The following is an 8,976-nucleotide window of genomic DNA, read 5'->3' on the forward strand; positions in this document are numbered from 1 at the left end:
ATGAGCTCTACCTGTGTTTTGGTCCATGCCATGCCGTCTTTACAGGGGTGCTTGCCATGTATTTTTGTGATCTATGTGGTGACTAGCACAAGCATGCAACGTAGCCTTCGTGATATTGCTGATTTCAAGGACTTAGGATTTTACAAAGTCATTTTCCTGCTCTTATTTTTATGCCATGTAAACATGTTGCTATAGTGAGATCCGTTCTTGTTTTGAGTATCTTCAGTAAGTGGTTTTTTGGATAGAGGAGATTAGCAATGGGATTATAGAAAATGCGTTTTAAGCTGATTTCTAGGAAAATCGGTTTTATCTACGTTTTTATGAATAATCAGTTTATGAAAAACTATGTTTGGTTACTAAGGTAGATAGCCTCGTGACTCATTAATCTTTGCTCATCACTTTCCCCAAATTGGCTGCCATTGCTTATCCTTTGAAGTACACGTATATGCAGCTCCTCCCCTTGAGTTTCTCCTCTACTCTCTCTGATTCCTCCTTCGTCCTTAGTTCACTGACATCGCTGCTCGATTCATCTCGGCCTTAGATGAATCAGGGCCTAGGCCCCGATTGCTGCTCCTCTCTCCTCCATTGGAGGCTTCACCAAGGGGGACGCCACTGAAGTGCGGACGACGGCAACGACTTCCACTCAACGGCTCGCCGTGCGCAGCGGCCGGTTCCCCTCGAGACTCCGGTGTTCACGCTCGGCGGCGACCACTTTCTCTGGACAACACAGCGCATGTGAATGGCGGCAGCAGCCGCTTCCTCGACGACTCAGGCGTTCGCACACCACGTTAGGCGCTTCCCTTCAACTATTTGGCGCGCGCGAACGGCGGCAGCCGCTTCCGCTCGACTAGGACGACGGTAGAGCGTTTGTGCTCAAAGTCAATCGGCGTGCATGTCGGCCGGCGGCTTTGAATGAACTTCAGGTGCGTTAAGGCAAAAACTGCGCTGATGAATTTCATGCGGAAGGAGAAATCAGTTGCCGTGAGTTTCTACAATTGTGTTTTCACAAAGACAGCTATTAGTCGTTTTTCACAAAACGCATATTACTGGTTTTGCGGAAACTGAATCCTACTTATCCATGTTTTTCCTGTGGAATCCAAACAAGGTTTAAGTTTGTTACACGGTTATGCGAGTCTATCGAAAACCAGTTCTGCTAAAACACCGTATCCAAACAAGGCCTAAGGGTGTTTTGGACATATGGTTATGCTCTATCCATAAATGTCCCTATTTGAAGTTATGGAGTGCCCTAGCATGTCTTAATCTTGCTCCACTTTTGCTATAAAATGTTCATGGAATATTGTTTACATGTTAATCAATTTTTCCATGGTTGTTATTTGTGATCCATGCATGATATGGACTTTCTCTTGCCATGGTTAGCTTCATGAACATGTCATCTTGCTGTTGATATGCTTAGTTTGTCATGCAAGGCTTTTTCATGAGTGATTTGAGCTCGCAAAGATGCCTTCATAATTCTGTTGATGCCATGCTTAGTTTTCTGCTAAGTCTGAAACTGTTAATAAAACTTGCTATGTTTACATGGGTGCCATCATATCTTCTGTGCCTTTTTGTATCATGATCAGTAAGAGACTTTTGTTCTATGCATTTAGTAGTTTCATGTCATGCCTTTGTTTGCTATGATATGTTCCTGTAGTACGTTGTTTGCTTGCTCTACACATTGCTTCCTGATGTTATTCCTGCCATGTTATTATTTTCACTAAGTCTATGAAGCTGATATCTTTTGCACTTTTGCCATGCTTGTTTGGACCTGCTCTTCTGTGAATTATTCATAGCTCAGTGTTCATGTCTTGTCAAGCATCTTGAGTAGATCACTGCCATGTGCTTTGTTTTTATATTGGAGTGCAGTAGCTTAGTTTCCTGTTGCATTCTAGATGGCATCGTGCTGTTAATAGCAGAAGTGTGCCATTCTTGTTTTGGTTGCCATTTGCAAACCGTGCATCCGATTCCGGTGATCTTCATATCTATTTCGACCGAAATCATCTCATCTTTCCAGCGGCACACTTGGTTTGACAAGTTGATGCCTTGATCATTCTTTATCTTCCGGATGACGCATATGCATTTCATATCACATCTCGCATATCATGCCATGTTTTGCATCATCTTGCTTGTGCATTGCACCGTGAATGATTGTTGGTCCTTTGCTTGTGTTCTTGCTTTGGGTAGAGCCGCGAGACAAGTACGTGATCGAGGAGCCTGTTGAGTACGCTAACGAGGATCAAGCTTTCGTCAACTCTGAGAACTTTGCAGGCAAGATGACCATACCCTCGAAATCACTTCTATCTTTGCTTGCTAGTTGCTCGCTCTTTTGATATGCCGTGATGCATACCACTTGCTTTATAATGCCTCCCATATTGCCATGTCAAGCCTCTAACCCACCTTTCCTAGCAAACTGTTGTTTGGCTATGTTATCGTTTTGCTCTGCCCCTCTTATAGCCTGGCTAGTTGCAGGTGAAGATGGAGTTTGTTCCATGTTTCAACATGGATATTATTGGGATATCAATATTATATCTTGTTTACTTCAATGCATCTATATACTTGGTCAAGGGTGGAAGGCTCGGGCTTATGCCTGGTGTTTTGTTCTACTCTTGCCGCCTTAGTTTCCGTCATACCGATGTTATGTTCCTTGATGTTGCGTTCCTTACGCGGTTGGGTGTTATGGGAACCCCTTGACAGTTCGCTTTGAATAAAACTCCTCCAGCAAGGCCCAACCTTGGTTTTACCATTTGCCTACCTACCACCATATACCTTCCCTTAGGTTCTGCAGAATTAAGGGTCATCTTTATTTTAAACCCCCCCGGGCCAGTGCTCCTTTGAGTGTTGGTCCGAAACGGGCAGCCTGCGGGGCAACCTCAGGGAAACTCAAGTGTTGGTTTTACTCGTAGCTTGACCTGTCCGGTGTGCCCCGAGAATGAGATACGTGCGACTCCTATCGCGATTTGTCGGCACATCGGGCGGCTTTGCTGGTCTTGTTTTACCATTGTCAAAATGTCTTGTAACCGGGATTCTGAGACTGATCGTGTCTTCCCGGGAGAAGGAACATCCTTCGTTGTCCGTGAGAGCTTGTGATGGGCTAAGTTGGGACACCCCTACAGGGTTTTGAACTTTTGAAAGCCATGCCCACGGTTATGGGCAGATGGGAATTTGTTAATGTCCGGTTGTAGAAAACTTGACACGTAACTTAAGTAAAATGAATCAACCGCTTGTGTAGCCGTGATGGTTTCTTTTCGGCAGAGTCCGGGAAGAGAACACGGTCTCGTGTTATGCTTGAACGTAAGTAGCTTCAAGATCACTTCTTGATCACTATTAGTTTCTCGACCGTGCTTTGCTTCTTTTCTTGCTCTCTTTTGCGTAAGTTAGCCACTATATATGCTAGTGCTTGCTGCAGCTCCACCTCACTACCCTTTTCCTACCTGAATCTTAAATAGTCTTGATCGCGAGGGTGTGAGATTGCTGAGTCCCCGTGACTCACAGATATTCCAAATAGATGCAGGTGTCGATGATGCCAGTGCAGGGGACGCTGCCGAACTCAAGTGGGAGTTCGACGAGGATTCAGGCCGTTACGACATTTCTTTTCCGGATATCGGTAGAGGAGCCCAGTTGGGGCGAGCGGGGATCTAGCATTTGGGGTTGTCTTTCTTTATTTTGGTTTCGTAGTCGGACCTTGTTTGTATTCTGGATGATATATGATATATTTATGTATTATGTGAAGTGGCGATTGTAAGCCGACTCTTTATCCCTTTCTTATTCACTACATGGGATGTGTAAATATTACCCCTCTTGCGACATGCCTACCATGCGGCCATGCCTCTAAGTCGTGACCCGACACGTGGGAGATATAGCCGCATTGTGGGTGTTACATTGGTCTAGCTGGATCTGTCAGAAAACAGCAAGAAAAGAGAACAGAGGATTTCTCCGTGATACGGTGATCAACAGGTTTGGGAAGTATATATACTTTTTATCTTGGAGGACAATCATACGGAAGAAAAAAGGAGACTGGAAGTTTCTTTATTTCCTAAATTTTTAAATATTCCAAAACTGATAAAAAAATATTTTTGCGGATTTTTGGGAGTCCGTTTACTTACCGTATCACATACCTCCTTATTTTCACGATTCTGGAGTGTTCCGGAAAGTCTCTTTTATGTGTTCTTCCGGTGTCAAAGTTTGGATAATATTACTTTCAACATTAATGGGCATACCTAAGACATAATGCTTTATTCGTTTCCCATTGACAATGTTCGGGTTAGTACCTTCGGAATTATTTATTTTTATGGCTCCAGACCGATAAACCTCCTCGATAAGATAGGGGCCTTCCCATTTTGAGAGCATTTTTCCTGCAAAGAATTTGAAACGAGAATTGTACAAAAGAACATATTCTCCGACTTTGAACTCACGCTTTTCGATTCTTTTGTCATGCCATCTTTTAACTTTTTATTTGAATAATTTTGCATTTTCATAAGCTTGGGTTCTCCATTCATCTAATGAGCTAATATCAAATAACCTCTTTTCACCAGCAAGTTTGAAATCATAATTGAGCTCTTTGATGGCCCATTATGCTTTATGTTCTAACTCAAGAGGCAAATGACAAGCTTTTCCATAAACAATTTTATACGGAGACATACCCATAGGATTTTTATAAGCTGTTATATAAGCCCAAAGTGCATCATCTAATTTCTTAGACCAATTCTTCCTGGACCTATTAGTAGTCTTTTGTAAAATTAATTTTATTTCTCTATTGCTAAGTTCAACTTTGCCACTAGACTGAGGATGATAAGGTGATGCAATTCTATGGTTAACATCATACTTGTCAAGCATTTTATGGAAAGCACCATGACTAAAGTATGAACCACCGTCGGTCATTAAATATCTAGGGACTCGAAACCTTGGGAAAATAACTTCCTTATGCATTTTAATAGAGGTGTTGTGATCAGCACTATTGGTTGGAATAGCTTCTACCCATTTAATAACATAATCAACAACAACCAAAATATGTGTATACCCATTAGAGGAAGGAAAAGATCCCATGTAATCAAATCCCCAAACATCAAATGATTCAGCAGCCAGCAAATAATTCATAGGCATTTCTTGACGCTTACCGATATTACCTATTCTTTGATATTCATCACAAGATAAGATGAACTTACGGGCATCTTTAAAGAGAGTAGGCCAATAAAATCTAGATTGCAATACCTTGTGAACTGTTCTATCTCCAGCATGATGCCCTCCATAAGCTTTGGAGTGACATTTCTGTAGGATTTGTCCCTATTCATGCTCAGGTACACAATGTCTAATAATACCATCTACTCCTTCTTTATAAAGATGTGGGTCATCCCAAAAGTAATGTCTTACATCATAGAAGAACTTTTTCTTTTGTTGGTATGTAAAGCTAGGTGGTAAATATTTAGCAACAATGTAATTAGCATAATCAGCATACCAAGGAGTACTGTGAGCAACATTTATTGCAGCTAACTGCTCATCAGGAAAACTATCATCAATATGTAGTGGGTCATCAGGTAAATTTTCAAGCCTAGACAAATTATCAGCTATGGGGTTCTCAGCTCCTTTTCTATCAATGATATGTAAATCAAATTCTTGTAACAAGAGGACCCATCGGATAACTCTAGGTTTAGCATCATTCGTTTCCATAAGATATTTAATAGCAGCATGGTCTATGTGAACAATTACTTTGGAGTCAACAATATAAGGTCTAAATTTGTCACAAGCAAACACCACTGTTAAGAATACTTTTTCAGTAGTAGCATAATTTCTTTGAACAATGTCTAGAGTTCTACTAGCATAATGAATAACATTCAGTTTCTTATCAACTGTTTGTCATAAAACAGCACCAACAGCATAATCACTAGCATCACACATAATTTCAAAAGGCGAGTTCCAATCAGGTGGTTGAACAATAGGCACATAAATTACCACCTTCTTGAGTGTTTCAAAGGCTTCTAAACAATCATCATCAAAAACAAAAGCAATATCCTTTTTCAAAAGATTCGTAAGAGGCCTAGAAATTTTAGAAAAGTCTTTGATAAATCTCCTATAAAAACCAGCATGACCTAAGAATCTACGAATACCTTTTATATCTTTAGGACATGGCATTTTCTCAATTTCATCAACCTTAGCTTTGTCCGCTTCAATACCTCTTTCAGAAATTTTATGGCCCAAGACAATGCCTTCATTAACCATAAAGTGGCACTTCTCCCAATTCAAGACAAGATTTGTTTGTTCACATCTCTGCAAAACTCGCTCAAGATTCCTTAAACAATCATCAAAAGACTTCCCATAAACAGAGAAGTCATCCATGAAAACATCAACAATCTTTTCACAAAAGTCAGAGAATATAGCATTCATACATCTTTGAAAGGTAGAAGGTGCATTACATAAACCGAAAGGCATACATCTATAAGCATCGGTTCCAAAGGGACAAGTAAAAGTGGTCTTTTCTTGATGAGGTTGAGAAACAAGTATTTGTGAAAAAACAGAATATCCATCAAGGAAGCAAAAGTGTGTGTGCTTAGATAATATTTCAAGCATTTGATCAATAAAAGGGAGAGGGTAATTATCTTTTCTAGTTGCTTTGTTTAATGTTCTAAAATCAATTACCATTCTATAACCTGTAATAATTCTTTGTTGAATAAGTTCATTATTATCATTAGGATCAACAGTTATACCACCCTTCTTACGTACACAATGAACATGATTTACCCATCTACTATCAGCTATAGGATAGAATATACATGCTTCCAGAAGCTTTAAGATTTCTGTTCTTAACACTCTTTCATCTTCGGATTTAACCAACGTTGGTGATCAACAACGGGTTTAGCATCAGGTTCCATATTAATTTTGTGCTAACATAGAGTGGGACTAATGCCCTTTAAATCATCAAGAGTATATCCAATAGTAGCGTGATGCTTCCTTAGAACTTTCAATAATCTTTCTTCTTCATGTTCTGAAAGGTTAGCACTAATAATAACAAGATATATTTTCTTTTCAGCAAGATAAGCATATTTCAAAGTGTCTGGCAATTGTTTTAATTCAAAAACAAGATCACAAAGGGGTATCTTCTTTATCTCTTTGGTCTCGGGGCGTCACAAAGGGGATCTTCTTTATCTCTTTGGCCGGCTGGAGGAGCCCTGGGCCTCTGACTCTTTGGGATCCGGCGACAGGTCCGGCTACTTGCTGGCCATGCCCACCACTCGGTCCAAGAGCTTCTTCTCAGCAGCAATCACAAGGGACTCGGTCAGCCGACTGCTAGCTGCAGCACAGGCGGCCGACTTCTCATAGTCCCTGGCTAACGTGATAATGCCCTTGGCTCCTGGCATCTTCATCTTGAGGTAGGCATAATGAGGTACTGCCATGAACTTGGATAGAGCTGGCCGGCCTAGGAGCACATGATGATGACTCTCCAGGTCAACCACCTCGAACCAAATTGCCTCGCGGTGGATGTGATCTTTGTCTCCGAAGAAGACGTCTATCTTGATCTTGCCGATTGGTGAGAAGGAAAGGCCGGGCACAATGCCATGAAACACAGTCCGACTAGGCTGCAGTTGTCTCTCTTTGATGCACAACTTCTCCATGGTGTCACGGTAGAGGATGTTGATGCTGCTACCACCATCTATCAGAATCCAGGAGAAACGAGTAGCTCGCCTCTCCGTTGAAAGGGTAGCATCCAACACCAAGGCATAGGAACCCAGAGAAGGCATCACTTCCAGGTGGTCAGCACGGCTCCAGCTGATAGGCTTCTCAAACCAATGCATGAACTCTGGGGCAGCTAAGGCAACAGCGTTTACTTCATGGCACTGCTGATGTTAGATGTGCATGTCACCAGCCAAACTGGTGAAGATGACGTAGGCTCCATGCTCCTTGGGGTATTCATCTTGGATAACGCCGACTGCTGGACGGGCCGTCAGCTGCTAGGGAGGAGGCGGCGGCTGGCCAGCAGGCGGAAGAGGTAGCAGTCCTTTGCCCTTGGAGATTCGAGTGAACCAGTGGCACTTCCGAGTGGTGTGGTTGGACGGATTCGCTCCACTGTGGAACTAGTAGGGAGCATCAAGGGTTTGCTCATAGGAGAAGGCTGGCAGCCAAGCAGGCTTTTCGCCCTTTTGACACTTTGGGCCGAGTTGCCCCTCCGGCTGTTGGTCCTCAGCTGTTGCCACCTGCTAGCTGATGACCCACAAGTATAGGGGATCTATCGTAGTCCTATCGACAAGTAAGAGTGTCGAACCAAACAAGGAGTAGAAGGAAATGATAAGCGGTTTTCAGCAAGGTATTCTCTGGAAGCACTGAAATTATCGGTAACATATAGTTTTGTGATAAGGTAATTTGTAACGGGTAACAAATAGTAAAAGTAAATAAGGTGCAGAAAGATGGCCCAATCCTTTTTGTAGCAACGGACAAGCCTGAACAAACTCTTATATGAAGGAAAGCGCTCCTGAGGACACATGGGAATTATCATCCAGCTAGTTTTCATCATGCTCGTATGATTCACGCTCGGTACTTTGATAATTTGATACGTGGGTGGACCGGTGCTTGGGTACTGTCCTTCATTGCACAAGCATCCCACTTATGATTAACCCCTATTTCAAGCATCCGCAACTACAACATAAGTATTAAGGTAAACCTAACCATAGCATGAAACATATGGATCCAAATCAGCCCCTTATGAAGCAACGCATAAACTAGGGTTTAAGCTTCTATTACTCTAGCAACCCATCATCTACTTATTAATTCCCAATGCCCTCCTCAAGGCCCAAACAATGGTGAAGTGTCATGTAGTCGATGTTCACATGAAACAACTAGAGGAACGACAACATACATCTCATCAAAATATCGAACGAATACCAAATTCACATGACTACTTATAGAAAGACTTCTCCCATGTCCTGAAGAACAAACGTAACTACTCACAAATCATATTCATGTTCATAATCAGAGGGGTATTAAATATGCATA

Source organism: Triticum urartu, chromosome 5 (genome assembly GCF_003073215.2).
Source record: "Triticum urartu cultivar G1812 chromosome 5, Tu2.1, whole genome shotgun sequence".
NCBI lineage: Eukaryota > Viridiplantae > Streptophyta > Magnoliopsida > Poales > Poaceae > Triticum > Triticum urartu.